Raw genomic sequence first — 19,976 nt, forward strand, 5'->3', positions numbered from 1 at the left:
ATATGAAGTGTAGGTAACATATTAAATTATTCTTTAAACTTCGAATGACATCATTGTCTGTCTCCAATCTCGAGGAAATGGATTGTATGTAAAGCGCTTCGTCCCGCACTCGCGCGCCAGCGAAAACGCTAGAATTAAACACTCATAACGTTCATCGTCCATGTCTCGCAGCCATACGTCATCACAGGAAGAATGCATTGATCAAATACTGCTTTCTTCAGATTTACTGGCATTTTTGATCTGAATACTTTTGAATTCTTCCCAAATGCTTGCCAGCCAAGCTTGATGCGTCGATAGATTTCTGGCCTTACGTCTCCCTTCATATTTATAATCTGGCCAAGGTAGACATATTCACTGACCTCTTCTACTAGATTGTCCTTGACTTTCACATCTCCATCTGGGACCCATTTGTTGGACATTACTTTTGTTTTGGAAAGGTTCATGTTCAAGCCAACCAGCTGACATTCGGATGCAAGATCTGTAACTAAGTTTTGGAGCTCTGCGAAGTCTTTGGCCAGTAAGGCAATATCATCAGCAAATCTCAAGTTGGTATGCCTTCTTCCATTAATTATAATTCCCTTACCTTCCCAGCTCAGCTTTGACTCATTTACAAAAGGGACACTTAGGACTGCACAGAGAGGTATGGAGAGATCAATGCTGGGCTATACAAGAAAGGATAGGAAAAGGGCAGATGACATCCGGTCTGTGACGAAGGTTAATGACATCTTAGAGACAGTAGGTTCCTTGAAATGGCAGTGGGCTGGCCACGTCACAAGAAGAAAAGACAACAGATGGACGAAGCTAGTACTGGAGTGTAGTCAGAGAGAGCACCGGAGGCCTAGAGGAAGACCACCAGACAGATGGGACAAAGACACCAAGAAGATCGCTGGTAACACCTGGCAGAGAACTGCCCAAGACCGTCCCACTTGGAGAAGACTGCTGAAAGCCTACCTGAATCCACGACTCGAAGAGGCCACATCATTTAATGATTGAATTGGCTGATGATGATGATGATGATGATGAACGTCCATCGTATGCCATAAACAATTTGAGATATCTTAACGAGATTTTGGCAGATGATAGTAGCATAGAGGAGAGTACACTGAGGTGACAAATCATGGGATAGCGATATGCACATGTACAGATGATGGTAGCTAGTAAACAAGTTATAAAATGGCAGTGCATTGGTGGAGCTGTCATCTGTACTCAGGTGATTCATGTGAAATGGTTTCCAACGTGATTACGGCCGCGGAATTAACAGATTCTGAACGCATTGAGACGCATACGACATTCCATATCGGAAATTATTAGGGAATTCAATATACCGAGGTCCACAGAGTCAAGTGTGTGCGGAGAATAGCAAATTTCAGGCATTACCTCGCACATTGGACTCTGCAGTGCCCTATTGCCTTCACTTAACGACCGAAAGCAGCGGTGTTTTCGTAGAGTTTTCAGTGCTAACACACAAACAATTCTGCTTGAAATAACCGCAAAAATCAATGTAGAACGTACGACGAACATGTCTGTTAGGACAGTGTGGCGAAATCTGTGGGCTATGGAAGTAGACGAACGATGCTAGTGCCTTTCCTAACAGCACGACATCGCCTGCAGCGCCTCTCCTGGGCTCGTGACCGTATCGGCTAGAGCCTAGACGAGTGGAAAACCATGGCGTGGTCAGATGAGTTCCGATTTCAGTTCTTACGAGCTGATGATAAGAATTCGAGTGTGGCGTAGACCCCACGAAGTCTTGGACCCAAGTTGTCAACAAGGCACTGTGGAAACTGACAGTGGCTCCATAATGGTGTGGGCTGTGTTTACATGGAATGGACTGGGTCCTGTAGTCCAACTAAACCGATCATTGACTGGAAATGGTTCTGTTCGGCAACTTGGAGACCGCTTGCAGCCATTCATGGACTTCGTGCTCCCAAAAAACTATGGAATTTTTGTGGATGGCAATGCGCCATGTCACCAAGCCACAGTTGTTCGCGATTGGTTTGAAGAACATTCTGGACAGTCTGAGCGATGATTTGACTACCCAGATTGCCCAATATGAATCCCATCGAGCATTTATGTGATATGATCGAAAGGTCTGTCCGTGCACATAATCCTACACCGCAACAATTTCGCAGTTATGGGCGGCTACAGAGGCAGCATGCCTCAGTATTTCTGTAGGGGAGTTCCAACGACTTGTTGAGTCCATGTCACGTCGAGCTGCTGCACTACGCTGGGCAAAGGGAGATCTAACACGATATCAGAAGGCATCTCATGACTTTTGTCGCCTCGTTGTATTTTGCCGTATGATTTATATGCGAAACCGCCATATCTAGTACGATATTCAAACAACTACAATTACTTTCAGTGAAATAATGTAATTTTTAAGAGCCATCAATAGCTGATGAAATGAGAATTGCTGTAAGATTGGAACAATATATCTAAAGAAATAACAATTTATTTTCATATCGTGTGTGGCCATTTTCGTAAACTGTCCACTTGTCTTTCTCTCAGCTGCTAGTTTAATAATACACTGTTTCAGGATTAAGGCGCAGTTTCAGTTACTTTGGAATAATAGTGAGATGAATGTTTTTCAAGTCTGCTATGTTTTTGAAAAGAAGCAGATTTTAATGTGGCAACAAGGGAACCTATAGGGCCAAAATTACGCCTGGAGTAGAAGGGGTTCTAAACTGATTGATTTGAGACGAGGAACTTATGGTCGGAAATGAATATTTGTTTTTTACTTGCTTAAAGAAGTTGCATCCTATAACAGCTACTTACTCTCACAGCAGTTGATGAAACTGACGACCGCCAGTCTCAACAGCTTGCATTATAAAGTAATCCATTGATAGAAGTAAACTTCGAGATCGAAATCATTTGACTCCGCTACTTGAACTCGAAATCGTTTAACTCCATGAACGGTACACGTTGTTTACAATAAGGGAATATTTACTGCTCCACAGGTATTTTCCACATTACATCCTTCGAAGTGTGCTTTTCACAGTCACGCCTACAACAACCTATTGATAATCTTCTCCTACACGATCTACAACCATGCCATCAAATTTTACCGTCAACATAAGTCTGTGTCTGTGTCCAGTTAGGGCAAAGCGTTTTGCGAAAGTTTTCTCTGTACGTAAGTTCGGCTTTTACAACATACTGCACAATCTACATCTACATCTACATGGATACTCTGCAAATCACATTTAAGTGCCTGGCAGAGGGTTTATCGAACCACCTTCACAATTATCTATTACTCCAATCTCGTATAGTGTGCGGAAAGAACGAACACCTATACACTATGTGATCAAAAGTATCCGGACACCTAGCTGAAAATTACTTACAAGTTCATGGCGCCCTCCATCGCTAATGTTGGAATTCAATATGGTGTTGACCAACCAGCCTTGATCACAGCTTACACTCTCGCAGGCGTACGTTCAATCAGATGCTGGAAGGTCTCTTGGGGAATGGCAGCCCATTCTTCACGGAGTGCTGCACTGAGGAGAGGTATCGATGTCGGTCGGCTGAACAGGACAAGCCAGGTCGACAACACAGGTGGCACTCAAGTGGCGAAGAGTTGAGATATACACGGCTAGCTGCAGAAATGCGTACTACACAAGCTCCGCCCACGGCAATGTTATTACCGTTCTTTTTTTGGGTACCCCCTCGTACTTTAGAACTCTGTTATTATTAACGAAATAGTGATAATAATAATGATGCTGGTCGGAGTGGCCGAGCGGTTCTAGGCACTTCAGTCTGGAACCGCGCGATCGAGGTTCGAATCCTGCTTCGGGCATGGATGTGCGTGATGTCCTTAGGTTAGCTAGGTTTAAGTAGTTCTAAGTTCTAGGGGACTGATGACCTCAGATGTTAAGTCCCATAGTGCTCAGAGTCATTTGAACCTATAATAATAATAATAATAATAATAAGAAACAAAAATTGCACACTGTGAAATATAGAATGTAATAACATAAGGAATGAACTAGGGCGGAAAGGAACAGTTAATGACTCCATAAACAAACATTGATAGTCGTGGCTACAGTACACACAAAGCATGACAGGTAGCAGTCTGCCACGGGTTGAATTGAGATTCTGGTCTAAGGAAAAGAGGCAAAATGGAGAACCATGAAGGAAACGGATTGAAGATGTAATTGACAACGGGCATAATGCACAAAAGAATTAGATTATTAATTATATTTCCTATTGCATCAATTCAGAAATAAGGGCTTTCTTCCTATTTAATTTTCCAGTGGATTTGTGCTTTGCTGGAAGACGCACTTGCTTGCCTGGAAAGTGCCATGGCTCAGTGTTGAAAGGCTGATATTCCTGTACATCCATACTACATGACCTACGTCTAAATAGTGCAGCAACAGGTTGTTTAGACTTTACAGTTATAGTTGTTGTGTTTTTATGATTTATTGCTCTGATGAATGATCACATTTCACCGATTGTGTTTCTCCTGGGCCTTAGTGTTACGAAAGTCTCCAAAATCTCTACACCTGAACGAATTTTGCTTCTGCGCACAGGAAATGTATAAGGATCACACTAAGATAGGGATTCGAAATAAAATCTTTTGACTGGTTTGCTCTGAGAAGTAAATTTCATAGTTATCAAAAACATGTGTGGAAAAGTGCACTGCATTTGATCTCTACCGTAACATATACAGGTCATGGACGCGCTACTCAAACTCTTTGTCTCAAAGAGGATTACTTGCAACTGTAGCAACAGGACTGTGCGGAAGTGGTACTAAGAGACGTAGGAAGTCTGCCGCATCACATCGACATTTGGGTGTTACGAATAAGTTAGTTTTTCTTCGTCATTTATTTTTTATATCAGTAAGCACAGCTGCGGAGTGCGACTGAGCTTATTTTCGTAATGTGCTTGCTTTCTTCTTCTCCCAAACTCGCATTGTGTCAGGGGAGAGTTTTATACTTCGACCACGGCCTATCAGCCCGGAAGTTTTAAGTGAAGACAATACCGGCCGTGAAAGCTTACGTTGACTGTAGAATATTGTTTTGTAAGCCTATTTCCTTAAGATCTTTTTCAATTTCAAGCATCCATTTGTTTTCAGCTTTCACTGAGAGGGCATGGCAGAGAATTCTTTTGGTCAGTCTTTATCGTTACTTCTGACAATGTGGTCATAAAATTTAAGTCTTCCTTTCCCTGAAAGTGCCAGGGATTTTCTCCAAACTGTGAAAGAGCTCATTAAACTTCAGTTTCACCCAGATTTCCTCAACACAAACCTGACCAAAATTTTTCCTGCTTGTTAGTATTTTCCTTACTTCTATTTCTGTGTCTTTAGTTAACGATCTGTCTAAAATTATTTTTTTCTGATGCGTATAACGCTCTAGGTTTGACTGCTGTGACGTAATGTTTTAATTTTGCATTACCAGATGTTGATTTGTTCATTGTATCTATCCCATACAATTTTGTAAGCATTTTGTAATTTAACGATTCTCTTTATACCCAAGTCGAATGCCCTCCCCAACACACAATCTTCATCAGTAATTTGAACATTATGAATTGATTCTCTTTTTTTTTTTTGCATCGCGATTTAATTAAGAGGTTTGGATGACTTCACCTTGCCAGCCGCGGTGGCCGAACGGTTCTAGGCGCTTCAGTCGGGAACCGCGCGTCTGCTACGGTCGCAGGTTCGAATCCTGCATCGGGCAGGGATGTGTGTGTTGTCCTTAGGTTAGTTAGGTTTAAGTAGTTCTAAGTCGTAGGGGACTGATGACCTCAGAAGTTAAGTCCCATAGTGCTCAGAGCCATTTGAACCATCATCAGGGGGAACAGCCATAGTTCGTTTAAGTGACAGCTAATTACGCCAATGGGCAATATCATTAGGGACTGTGGTAGAAGTTTCAGCTGGTCTGCATGAATGTCTACCACAAGATACTGTTGCAATCTCTACAGTTTAATTACATTTAATGTTCGCAGCACTATGAAGGACTCCGCATGCTTGGTTCACACTGAAACTTCAGTAAGAGGTTACATAGCGACTCTCGGTGAATGCTCATAACGTTGCCGTCTGTGCAGTTGACGGGCGCTAATGAGATCTGAAGTCCGTGATTTGAGATGAACGCCGATTGGCAGTCAGTACGCTAACTGCAGCGCGATGGTGGCAGTTACCTGTTTGTGAGCTGCAACGGAAATTGGATGTTCGATCGCGAGGAAGGCGGAAGCAGTCTGGTCCCTAGGCGCGTCGGCTGAGTCGGCGCCAGATCCGTCAGCCTATTTCCCCTTGTACCTTCTCTAGCATTTGCTAGATATCGGAACGGGGTGTAAGCAGTGTGCTATTAAATGAGATGATACTTACAAGCGATCGTAAAGAAAAGTCGTCATCAGCACTAATTCCCACGTAAACCGTGGTAGAGAGCTTGCGGTGTCGGTTTATACTTACTGCTGTTCCCAGAACATGCTGTGTCCAGCATGTACGAAATGTATACCAAAATATAACGTTTTCATTGAGCTGCGTCAGAGCTCTGGACGATATCTAATGCAAAAGTGCGTATGGGAACCTCTTCTGATGATATAAGGAGAAAACTGTTCGTTCAGAGCCGGCCATGGTGGCCGAGCGGTTCTAGGCGCTACAGTCTGGAACCGCGCGACCGCTACGGTCGCAGGTTCGAATCCTGCCTCGGGCATTGATGTGTGCGATGTCCTTAGGTTAGTTAGGTTTAAGTAGTTCTAAGTTCTAGGGGACTGTTGCCCTCAGATGTTGAGTCCCATAGTGGGAATCGAACTCAGACCGCCCACACTGCAAGCGCGAATTCTACCGTAGAACCTTACGAGCCCGTCCGCTAGGTAGACTGCGGATTGCGGAATTAAATCCGCTCGGGAAAAAGTCAACACCGATTTTCTCGAGAATTTTTGAAAGTTGCATTGAACTGCTTTGGCGGATTGATATTTGAGTTTCGAACTTACGTACCATAAATATAATAAATTTAAAAAATCCGATTGCTGTGCGACCCCTTGTTAGATGTATGATTGTAGCGCTTTCGGTGTGAGAAGTAGGAAACAAAGGTGAGAGCGAGAGGGGAGCATATACAGACAAGGGTAGAGAAGGATGTTGCCCTGCAATACGATATATCCTCCGCCCTTGGACAACACCGGCAACTCCTCGGCATATACCTTTAACAGCCTGCAATAACATCAGTATTGCCCAGCCATATCTCAGAACTGAGGTCAATTACAGCTACGTTTCAGGAATATTGACGGCAGCGCTATTGCCGCCAAATGTTGCCGTAAAATATGGCCCATCTAAGCGCCCCGTTATAACCCTTTTCGGTCTTAATATTTCTTCATTAGTACGAAATGTGATTAATTCGCTTGGCTAAGTAAGCTAGTGGAAGCTGAGACGCGGATACTTCTTCGCACCTGCATGAATCACTTGCTAAGAGCATTTCCCGCGAAAGGCAAATGTCTGGGCCTGATTCCTGATCCGGCATATAACTTCTGTTTGTTAGAAGGTTTCAGAAAACTTGTAGTTACGAATGTATTGTTTAGTTGAGTTGAGTACTGAATCTTGAAACTAGTAGCATTGAGACAGAATACTGACTGCTATTCATTACGTTGTACTTTTTCGGTAGTGAGACAAGAAATGTGATGTGGAAGTGTCTCGACATCGCTACTGTGTAGATTTACTCTTTTCCCTCGTAAAGCAGTTTCTCGCCTCGCCATATCGATCTCGCTCAAAGACCTGTTATTATCTGTTCGCCAAGTACTGTCAGGGGGTACATACAATTTCCTGCTGGCAATGGTGCAAGGGGCTTTCTGAATACGTTATGTATATAATTTTCAGCGATAAAGTTTTAGATATATGATGGGTGGTATGTCGTTTACCTGTGTCTATTAGATATGCATGGCAAATGTTTTTAGCGGCTTTGTTTCTTCTGTCTTTTAATTTACAGGCAGAATCTACGGGTCGATGAAGAAAAGCGTTGTTTTACTATCTTATCTTGCGCCGCGTCGTGGAGAAAGTGCACAAAACGTGCGCGGAAAGAAATAAGCCCTCCTCAATGCTTGCAGCTTGTTGCTGTTGTAATTTGCCGTAACTGAAAGGATCAACGTGAACACATTATATCGTGTCGCTCTATAAAAAGGCGCTGATAAGGATTATTTGTCTGCAGTCAACGGTTCGTATTTGTTTTTCGTATGTCCCAGAAATGAAAGCCACTGTAAAAAAATTGCGAATCAGAACCACTGCACCTGACAATGGAGAACTGTAGGTTCCTAAGTGAAAACAATCCGCTGGTTAAATGTTGTAATATCCAGTCAGATTTTGACAAAAACCCAGATGCAATTATTGGCAACCAGACAGTAATATAGAAAAATGCACCTTCGTGCACTTTACTAAACGTGCAACTGTAGCATTCTTTAACTACACGATTAATGAGGCATATGTAGAGCCAGCCGTCATACAATACCGGAGTGTAACAATTCATGAGGACGTTAAAAGTAACAACTACGCAGGATCAGTTACAGGTGAAACAAGTGGTAAATCTTCGGTTTCTTAACAGGGTATTGGAAAAATGCTTAAAAATGACATGTACGGACTATATTGTGACATTGCTGAAGTGCCTGTAATCCGTGTTATGCACAGCAGGAAGCACCGGACTTATAGCCCAGTCGACGAAGAGCTTCTAGCGAAAACGTTACCCGGTACAAAATTAAACTAAATTAAATTTCCTAATAAAAAATTTGTCCTACTCATCTTTTTCTCCCGGACTAATTGTTCTGCGTTGCCGGCGATGAAAGAATCGCAGATTGTTAAAAACAGTGTTTTAATGGTATAAAAATGATGTTTATTGTTAAATAAAGTGGGATAAGAACAAATATTAAATTAGTGTACTACAAACGTATTAATGGATAAATTGTGTTCTGGGAGGGTAACGGAGCAAAAGGGGGCGCGGGGTGGAGGGAAAATGTAGCTCCATCAATTATGGCCATGCACTTCCCTCCTTCATAGCTCTGCAGACTCAAGAGCGAGAAAATGATTGCTCGCTCTGTCTACCCCACTACGTCACAAGAAGCAGCTACTGGGTGTTTCACAAAGTTATACCCGCTCTGCACAGCGCGCCTTAGAATCACTGGCCACGCAGAGCGCAGACATGGCCTGAGAGAGGTGGGCGGAGTCATTTTTAACGAAGTGTGTTACCACTAAATGAAATACAGATATGAGTTACTAATAATATTAACGGCAAGGAGCACATATGGACAGAACGTACGTAGATCTCTGCATACAATTCTACACTTCTAGAGGGGAAATTGATTCTTAGTCATCCCGTATGGCAGCTGCGGCGTTCTTGCGGTAAAGGCAACTTCTCCCACCAGGAGCGCTGCTCGCTTTTCACTTTACAGCCGGCCTAAAACTTCCCAGCATTTCCTGTCCGCTTCTCTTACGTGAGTAGGTAAAACAACTTGACTGAGCTAGTGCTTATATAGTGGAGTTATTTTCAGTTTATAAATGAGTACTTATTTGCAGTTTTTTAGTGAGCTGTTATGTAAAAAAAAAAGTCCAACAGCTGGAACCGCCATCTGACTACCACACTGAAGAGCCTATCCCAAGCGTAACATGCTGTCAGTATGTATTCGACAGTTTTGATTGAATTGTCTACACTATCACTGGCTAGAATACTTTTCACAGCATAAGGGGTATCAAGTACATAACACCAACCTCAGCTCTTCCAACATTTGAAGAAGCCAAACAACTGACATCAGCAAGGTGAGACATTTACCAATAAAGTCCCTTTCCCAACAAAATTATAAAGTTGACGGATAACATCACACTTACAAATTAAGCGCTTCTCAGCCATTGTTTATAGGAACGTGTTTTATATAAAAGTTCACTTAACAACTGGAAATAACTCCTCTGCACTAACAGTCAGTCAAGTTATTTTGTCTATTCACGTAGAGAACTAGACAGGAAATACTGGGGAGGTATAGTAGTCTGCCTATAAACTGAAAAACAGGCAGCGCTCGTGGGGGGGGGGGGGGGGGAGTTTTCTTTCCCGTACGAAGACCACAGTTTCCCCTCCATCAGTGTAGAACAGCGTGCAGAGATTTATACAATTTTGTTAAAAAAAATGGGACTTAACATCTGAGGTCATCAGTCCCGCCGGCCAGTGTGGCCGAGCGGTTCTAGGCGCTACAGTCTGGATCCGCGCGATCGCTACGGTAGCAGGTTAGAATCCTGCCTCGGGCATGGGTGTGTATGATGTCCTTAGGTTAGTTACGTTTAAGTAGTTCTAGGGGACTGATGACCATAGATGTTGAGTCCCATAGTGCTCAGAGCCATTTGAACCACTCATAACCCACCAGTGCGGATTTTTAGTGTGTTGTTCATGACACACCCACCTCCAGTCAGTACTCAAGAAATGAATTAGGGGTAACGCGACAAATTACAGACCCATATCAGCGACGACGATTTACAGCAGGAATTTGGAACATATACTTTGTTCGAATATTATGAGTTACCTCGAGGCTAGCCATCTGTTATTGACACACAGTCAGCATGGCTGAAGCCGGCCGTGGTGGCCGAGCGACTGGTTCAAATGGCTCTGAGCACTATGAGACTCAACTGCTGTGGTCATTAGTCCCCTAGAACTTAGAACTACTTAAACCTAACTAACCTAAGGACATCACACACACCCATGCCCGAGGGAGGATTCGAACCTGCGACCGTAGCAGCAGCGCGGCTCCGGACTGGAGCGCCTAGAACCGCACGGCCACCGCGGCCGGCAAAACCGCGCGACTGCTACGGTCACAGGTTCGAATCCTGCCTCGGGCATGGATGTGTGTGATGTCCTTAGGTGAGTTAGGTTTAAGTAGTTCTAAGTGGTAGGTGACTGATGACCCAGATGTTAAGTCCCATAGTTCTCAGAGCCATTTGATTTGAACCATCAGCATGACTTAGAAAATTACGTTCTTGTGAAGCACAACTAGCACTTTATTCTCACGAAGTAATGGAGTGCTATCGACAGACGATCTTAGATTGATTCCGTATTCCTACATTTGCAAAAGTCTTTTGATACCTTACGCCACAGGCACATTCTAATCAAATTGAGTGCCCGAGGCGTATCGTCTCAGTTGTATGACTGGATTTGTGGTTTCCTGTCAGAAAGGTCACACTTCATTGTAACTGACGGAAAGTCGTCGGGTAAAACAGAAGATATCTCTGGTGTTCTTGAAGGAAGTTTTAATAGGCCCTCTGCTGTTCCTAATCTATATTAACGATTTAGGAGACAATGTGAGCAGTGCTCTTAAAATCTTTGCAGATGATGCTAGTCATCGAAAGATCAAATGCAAAATGTTTTAGACAAGATATCGGTATGCTTGCGAAAAGTGGCAGTTGACCTTATATAATGAAAAGTGTGCGGTCATCCACATGATTACTACTCATAAAAGGAATCCGTTAAATTTCTGATACATATATGTTAAATCACAAAAATCTAAAGGCTATCAATTCATCTAAATGCCTAAAAATTACAATTACTTCAATTTAAATTGTAACGATCTCATAGATTATGTTGTGAGAAAGACAAACCAAAGACTGTGTTTTATCTGCAGAATACTTAGAAAATGCAACAAGTCTACTAGAGAGACTGCCCTACACTACGCTTGTCCGTTCTCTGCTAGAGTATTGCTGTGCAGTGCCGGATCCTAACCAGAAACGACTGACGGAAAACATTAAAAAAGGTCAAACAAAGGCAGCTCGTTTTATATTATCGAGAAATAGGGGAGAGAGTGTCACGGATATGAAAAGCCAGTTGGAGTGACAATCATTAAAACAAAGGCGCTTTTCACTGTGGCGACATCTTTTCACGAAATTTAAATCTCCAACGTTCTCCTACGAATAAAAAAATAATTTGCTGACATCCACCTTTATCGGGAAAACTGATCATTACAATAAAATAAGAGAAATTTTGAGATCGCATGGAGAGATTTAAGTGTTCGTTTCTCCCGCGCGCTGGTAGAGAGTGCAATGGCAGAGAAATAGTGTGAAAGTGGTTCGATGAACCCTCTGCCATCCTCTTAAGTGTGCAAAGTAGTCTTGTAGATGTAGCCCCTAACTGACTGGCCTAGTAAGTGTACAAAGACCAACAGTGCAACAGTCACAGGTTTGTTCATCCCTCGGCAGAGTGTATCGGAACTCATGGAAAATGTCACGTGATTACCATTCGAAAAAAGCCTTCTAATTTCAAAATCCCAAAAATCCGTTTTTAACATGTAGAGGACTGAAGGACATTTGTAGATAAAGATGCCAATTAGACCAATAGAAGAGCGCACGGCTGTTGCTCATAGCCACCGTTCACCTCTCGCATCATACATGCGTGCGACCTTAATAGGGAGGATGAACCGAAACTCCACCGACAAAATTTCGCAGTTTGGTCAGGGATATTTTGTGAAGCATTTACGGACTCTGAAATGGATACCTTAAACGCTATGAGTACTTGTTCATTTTCTCTGCTGTGAAACATGTCACTTCTACTGCAAGCTCTTTGCTGTAACGAACGGCCTACAGAATGCAAAAAACAAATGGGGACACATTTCTTTCTTATTGTCAGTGGATACAGCATGCTGTAAACATCTGTTAGTGTTCATCCTTTTGCCGGGCTATACGATAAGATCATTTGTGTCATTTCTCGTGTGGAACAACAGGCTTCCACTGTACAAGCAAGTGCATTGTGAAACATTGCACAAACTTGTCAAAACACAAGCTGGTTCCATTGGAGCTAATGTATGCACTTCACTTATGCAGAGCTGTGAATACGCAGTAATAACACTAACAGATGTTTACTGTATGCTGTGTCCCTGGAGAGTAACATAGGAATGTGTCGTCATTTGTTTACTGCATTTGTAGGCCGTCCGTAATAGCAAAGTGCTTTCAATAGAAGATGTGTATTTCACAGTAGCGAAGTTGAACCGGTGCTCATAGCTCTTACTGTATGCTTTTTAGTGGCGACGTTTACTGGACATTTTCATCTTGTTTGATCCATGCTACCATCTTTCAAAATGTAGAGTATCTGTTTAACACCCTGTATAATATTATATTTTTCAATGTTTATATTTGTGGTTATATACTGAAGCGGCAAGGAAATTGGTTATAGGCATGCGAATTCAAATACAGAGATATGTAAACAGGCAGAATACGGCGGTGCGGTCGGCAACGTCTACATAAGACAAGTGTCTGGCGCAGTCCTTAGACCGGTTACTGCTGCTACAATCACATCAAGATTTAAGTGAGTTTGAACGTGATGAGGTAATCGGCGCACGAGCGATGAGACACAGTATGTCCGAGGTAGCGATAAAGTGGGGATTTTCCCGTACGACTATTTTACGAGTGTGCCGTGAATATCAGGAATCCGGTAACATATCAAGTCTCCGACATCACTGCGGCCGGAAAAAGATCCTGCGAGAACGAGACCAACGACGACTGATGAGAATCGCTCAACGTGAGAGAAGTGCAACCGTTAGCCGGCCGGTGTGGCCGAGCGGTTCTAGGCCCTTCAGTCTGGAGCTGCGCGACTGCTACGGTCGCAGGTTCGAATCCTGCCTCGGGCATGGATGTGTGTGATGTCCTTAGGTTAGTTAGGTTTAAGTAGATCTAAGTTCTAGGGGACTGATGAAAAAAATGGCTCTGAGCACTATGGGACTTAACATCTATGGTCATCAGTCCCCTAGAACTTAGAACTACTTAAACCTAATTAACCTAAGGACATCACACACATCCATACCCCAGGCAGGATTCGAACCTGCGACCGTAGCAGTCGCGCGGTTCCGGACTGAGCGCCTAGAACCGCTAGACCACCGCGGCCGGCCGGGGACTGATGATCTCAGATGTTAAGTCCCATAGTGCTCAGAGCCATTTGAACCATTTTTTGCAACCGTTCCGCAAATTGCCGCAGATTTCAGTGCTGGGCCATCAAACAGTGTCAGTGTGCGAACCATTCAACGAAACACCATCAGTATGGGCTTTCGAAGCCGAAGGCCCACTCGTGTACCCATGATAACTGCACAATACAAAGCTTCATGCCTCAAATGGTTCAAATGGCCCTAAGCACTATGGGACTTAACATTTGAGATCATCAGTCCACTAGACTTAAGGACATCACACACATCCATGCCCGAGGCAGGATTCGAACCTGCGACCGTAGCAGCAGCGCGGTTCCGGACTCATGCGCCTAGAACCGCTCTGCCACAGCGGACGGCTCTTTACGCCTCGCCTGGGCATGTCAGCACTGACATTGGACTGTTGTTGACTGGAAACATGTTGCCTGGTCGGACGAGTCTCGTTTCAAATTGTATCGAGCGGATGGAAGATATGGGTATGGAGACAACCTCATGAATCCATGGACCCAGCATGTCAGCAGGGGACTGTTCAAGGTGGTGGCGGCTCTGCAATGGTGTGGAGCGTGCGCAGTTGGAGTAATATGGGACCCATGATACATCTAGATACGAGTCTGATAGGCGTCACATATGTAAATATCGTGTCTGATCACCTGCATCCATTCATATCCGTTGTGCATTCCCACTCACTGGGGCAATTCCAGTAGGCCAATGCGATACCCCACACGCCCAGAATTGCTACAGAGTGTCTTCAGAAACACTCTTTTGAGTTTAAACACTTCCACTGGCCACCAAACTCCCCAGACATTAACATTACTGAGCATATCCGGGATGCCGTGCAACGTGCTGTTCAAAATGACCTCTTACGGATTTATGAGCAGCCCTGCAGGATTCATGGTGTCAGTTCCCTCCAGCACTTCTTCAGAAACTAGTCGAGTCCATGCCACTTCATGTTGCGGCACTTCCGCGTGTTCGCGGGGGCCCTACACGGTATTATACAGGTGTACCAATTTCTTTGGCTCTTCAGTGTATTTATTATATTTTGGTTTCCATATTTTTCTAACGTCCGTTCCAGAGTGGTAAAACCGGTTCCCTTCATATCATCGAAGTTAGGGGATTACGTGCTTGGCTAGCACCTGGATGGATGGCCGTCCGGGTCTGCAGAGCGCTGTTGGCAAGCAGCTGAGTGCTCTCAGCCTTTGTGAGGCTACTTCATTGCTGTTCTTCCATTGCAATCAGTACACGCGTAACGAGGAGTGTGCCAATCAACTCTTCATCAGTAAACAGATTCATTCTAAAGTGTATCACTGTTCACATACAACTAACACTGCGCGAAATTCAAACCCAAAACAAGACAGAGCACTATTGACTTTAAGCTTGAGGACAGATTAATGTAGGCATTATTGCTGCCAACAGCAAGTGCCGTGAGTGAACGGGACAGGTTTGTTTCCAAAAGAGTCTCACAGCGCATACCGACGACATTTGGAGTGTTGCGCGGGTATTTTCAGCGCAATAAAGGTACAGAGATGAATGGGGGTAAGGAGTCGAACGAAATGCAAGTGCTCTACAATAACGAGCCACCGGAGACCGCGGATAGCTTACACCAAAATACTCAGAGTATATCCCCGAACAACCTCCGAATTTCTGTTAGCAATGCGAATTAAAAGCACTTATGTCACGGGTTTTAAACTGATTCGCACAGTATACACGTTACGGTTGGAAGAAATTATATTAAGTGGAACGAGCTCAAGGCAAAAACGAAACAAGTAAGCGAACGCGTAATAAATTTTATGTTTGCGTAGGGCTATGTGGAGAAAGTATGAGTGTGTTACAGGCAGAGGAGAAACCGTTGCGAAAGACATCACGGAAAACTGTTAAAATTTCGGCAAGCAAGTGAATAAAACACTCGTTTAATCGAAATTTCTTGCTCTCTCGTAATTTTATCAGAGACGATAGAACGGTTAGGTGATCTACGAGAAATTGTGGGAAGAAAGAGACGATTCAGAGCGATTGAGCGTATGGGAGGACAAGAGGCTTTGTGTACGAGGGTGGCGCGCCTAAGACGGGCACGCGGCCGCGATCAATACAGCGGCCTGGCTGTCGGCGCTTTCTTTGTCCGCCGCGGCGCTTAGCAATTAGCGCTGCCCGCGACCACCTCAGCCGCGCAGCCTAGCCCACATTCGCCCTTCTACTTCACCCGTTCCTCCATTGCCCCGTGTCGTCACAATGACGATACGCGAACCCAAAAACTCGAAAGCGGACAAAGAGGAGAGAGGACAGTAGGGCCGCTGTGTGACTACATCTATGTCTGCACACGTATTCTTCAAGTCTTCGTTCCGTGCTTGGCGGAGGGTGTCTTGATTCACTGCATACTCGCTGTTCAAATAACTAATTGGAATGCAGCCCGGCAAGTCTTCGACAACAACCGTTATTACGACAGATGACAACCTTGTCATTTTCAAGGCAAAACTGCAGCAAGTAAGAGCTGTGTGTGTGTGTGTGTGTGTGTGTGTGTGTGTGTGTGTGTCATCTTTTCGGAATTGGTCTGCAAACGCTTGCTCAACGCTGTTCTACATCTGCATCGATACTACGCAGTCCAACGTATTGCGCGTGGCGGAGGGTACCACCGTACCACCACTAGTCATTTCCCTTTCCTTTTCACTCGCAAGTAGAGTGAGGGAAAAACGACAATCTGTATGCCTCCGTACGAGCCCTAATCTCTCTAATCTTATCTTCGTGGTCCTTACGCGCAATGTATGTTGGATGCAGTAGAATCGTTCGGCAGTCAGCTTCAAATGCCAGTTGCCAAATTTTCTCAGTAGTGCTCCTCGAAAAGATTGTCGCCTTCTGTCCAGGGATTCCCATTTGAATCTCTATGCATCACCTTTAAAACTCGCGTGTTAAGTACCAGTTTAAAACTCGTGTGTTGACCGAACCGCTGGCCGGAGTGGCCGAACGGTTCTAGGCGCTTCAGTCTGGAACCGCGCGACCGCTACGGTTGTAGGTTCGAATCCTGCCTCGGGCATGGATGTGTGTGATGTCCTTAGGTTAGTTAGGTTTAATTAGTTCTAAGTTCTAGGGGCCTAATGACCTGAGATGTTACAGTCCCATAGTGCTCAGAGCCATTTGAACCATTTGATCGAACATGTCGGTAGCAGCACGCCTCTGAATAGCTTCGACGTCTTTCTTTAATCCGAAGTGGTGGGGATCCCAAACATTCCAACAATACACAAGAATGTGTCTCACAAGTGTTCTATACGTTACTCTAATCCGTTCTGCTGGGGATCCGAAACACTCGAGCAATACTCAAGAAAGGGTTACGCATGTGTTCTGTACACGCTGTCCTTCATAGATGAGCTACACTTCCGAAAAATTCTCCCAATAAACCGCTGTCCGTACTATGTGTCTGTCCCATTTCATATCACTTTGCAACATTTGGCGTAAATGTGTAATTGACGTAATTGTGTCAAGCAGCACCTCTAATATTGTATTCGAACATTACCAGATTGTTCTTCTTACTCATCTCTATTAACTCATATTCATCCGCATTTGGAGCAAGCTGCCATTCATCGCACCAAATGGAAATTCTGGCCAAGCCATCCTGAATCCGCCGACACTCATTCAACCACTACACTTTACCGCACACTACTGCGTCATCAGCAAACAGTCCAAGGTTGCTGCTCAACCTATCTAAAAATGGTTCAAATGGCTCTGAGCACTATGGGACTTCTGTTGTCATCAGTCCCCTAGTACTTAGAACTACTTAAACCTAACTAACCTAAGGACATCACACCCATCCATGCCCGAGGCAGGATTCGAACCTGCGACCGTAGCGGCCGTGCGGTTCTAGACTGTAGCGCCTAGAACCGCTCGGCCACACCGGCAGGCTCAACCTATCTGACAGATCGTTTATGTATGCATGGTAAACATAAATAAAACCGACAAACTGAACGGATAGATTCCTGACTGGCAATGGAGGAACAAAGGTCCTATGAACATGTGTCCGGAAATGCATCGTTATCACGGTAGGCGGCGCTGACGAATGAAGGTTCCTATGACCACTTGCCGTGTGTTCCTTGTGTGTTGCTCGGTGCGTGATTGACGCAGTGCACTGTTAGAAGCAGAATGGTCCGGTATTCATGTCGGGAACAAGCCGACATGGTGTTTGTATACTCCCAAGCAGATGAAAACGTTCGAGAGGCAGCACGGCTATGCCAAAACAAGTATCCTCAAAGACACCAAACACGATCACAATTATTTCAAGTCGTTTTTGGGCGTCTGTGTGATCATGGGCCGTTTTAGACAGACAAACCCGCAGGGAGGCGTCAGACAGTGCGTACACCAGATTTGGAGGACCGAGTTCTACAGGATATCGAGGCGAAGCCTAGTAAAAGCACCAGGCAAGTGGCCCGCCAACGTGTTGTATCGGATGAATCTTCATGACAACAGCTACTACCGCTATCACCTGCAACGAGTGTAATGATTATTAGCGGCGGATTTGCCTCTACGGGAAGGATATTGTCGATGGTTTTTGCACCAGGCCTTCACAATTATCAGTTCTCCTTACCGACGAAACAACCTTTACCGGAAATGGCATCATCAGTTTGCATAATCGCCATCTGTGGACTACAGACACCGCACGTGGTCAGAGGAACTTTCATTCATCAGCTCCATCTACCGTGGCAACGATGCTTGTAGCCGCACGGGGTAGCCGTGCGTTCTGAGGCGCCTTGTCGCGGTCCGCGCTGCTCCCTCCGTCGGAGGTTCGAGTCCTCCCTAGGGCATGGGTGTATGTGTGGTGTCCTTAGCGTAAGTTAGTGTAAGCTAGATTAAGTAGTGGATAAGCTTAGGGACCGATGACCTCAGCAGTTTGGCCCCATATGACCTTACCACAAATTTCCAAATTTTCCGATGCAGATACACAGGACCTCTTTTCCTCCATTTCCAGTCAGGAACCCCTTCCTACAGTTTGTCGGTTTTATTAATGTTCAGCCTGTTTAGAGAAGAGCGGTCCAATCATATTTCTTTGAGGCACTCCTGACGGTATCCTTGTATCGGATGATTATTCGCCACCTGGTCTGTAGGATTGAATGTGACATAGTCGCGCAATAATCACCCCCATTCGTGTGTGTTAGGAATTACTGTTCTGATCAAATTCGAGCACGAACTGAGAAGGATTTAAATGGCAATATTTGAACAAGAGTTCGAAACACTGCTTTTGAAGTACTGCACAAATTACGAGAGGCAGTCATAAAGTTTCAATAACGCCTCGAAAAAATCAAACAGTGACTGTGAAACTTGATGATGGTGTTATTCTTTCTCTGAATATTCACCCTTCAGTGTGTCACGGTCCTCTTAACGATGGACGATGTGGCAGAATCCTTGGTTGTAGAATTTCCGTTCACCTGATGGATAATGGGACAACAGCTGTTACTTTAATGAGTAGCAACAGTAGCACCATCAGCTGTGTGAATTAGTTTTATTTACATGCAGCTGGTTTCGGTGATACAATCCACTACCTTCAGGCCCCTCTACGACACAGGGTGATAGCATTTCGAACGGGAATCACCACTATATTTCCAGTGAAACGATCAGAAACCATCGGCTTCCGCGGAACTTACCGTGTGTGTTCCGTCTAGTCGCAACACATCAGCTCATTGAGTGAGTAGTGTTTACTAGAAATATGGTGGTGATTACGGTTAAATACGTGACCACCCTGTGTCGCAGAGAGGCCCAGAGATGGTGCATTGTGTCACCCAAACCGGATGCGATTAAATCTCTAGTAGCTGTAGACCCAGAGATGGTGCATTGTGTCACCCAAACCGGATGCGATTAAATCTCTAGTAGCTGTAGATGTAGGAAGTATGCAGCAGACCTCAGCAGTTACGGTGGCTAGGACAGTTGCAAAGTCTAAGAGAAAGAAGAAGGTTCTGCTGTTAGGTAGTTCTCATGTTAGAGGTGTAGGCCAGCAGTTGCAGGAAGTTTTGGGGAGTGAGTACCAGGTCACCAGCATTGTGAAGCCTAATGCAGGATTGGCTCAGGTGACTTTTAACATAGGGGGGTTATGTAGGGATTTTACAAAAGAGGATCAGGTAGTGATTGTGGGTGGGGCTGGTAATAGTATTGATAGGGAT

At 44.5% G+C, this 19,976-nt stretch overlaps 1 protein-coding gene across 1 annotated transcript in view; it reads left to right on the forward strand.

Annotated features, from left to right (window-relative positions):
• LOC124556308 (bromodomain adjacent to zinc finger domain protein 2B-like) overlaps positions 1 to 19,976 on the forward strand; it is a 379,839-nt gene that overhangs the window by 632 nt on the left and 359,231 nt on the right. The window lies entirely within an intron of this gene.

The sequence above is a fragment of the Schistocerca americana genome, chromosome X (assembly GCF_021461395.2).
Source record: "Schistocerca americana isolate TAMUIC-IGC-003095 chromosome X, iqSchAmer2.1, whole genome shotgun sequence".
NCBI lineage: Eukaryota > Metazoa > Arthropoda > Insecta > Orthoptera > Acrididae > Schistocerca > Schistocerca americana.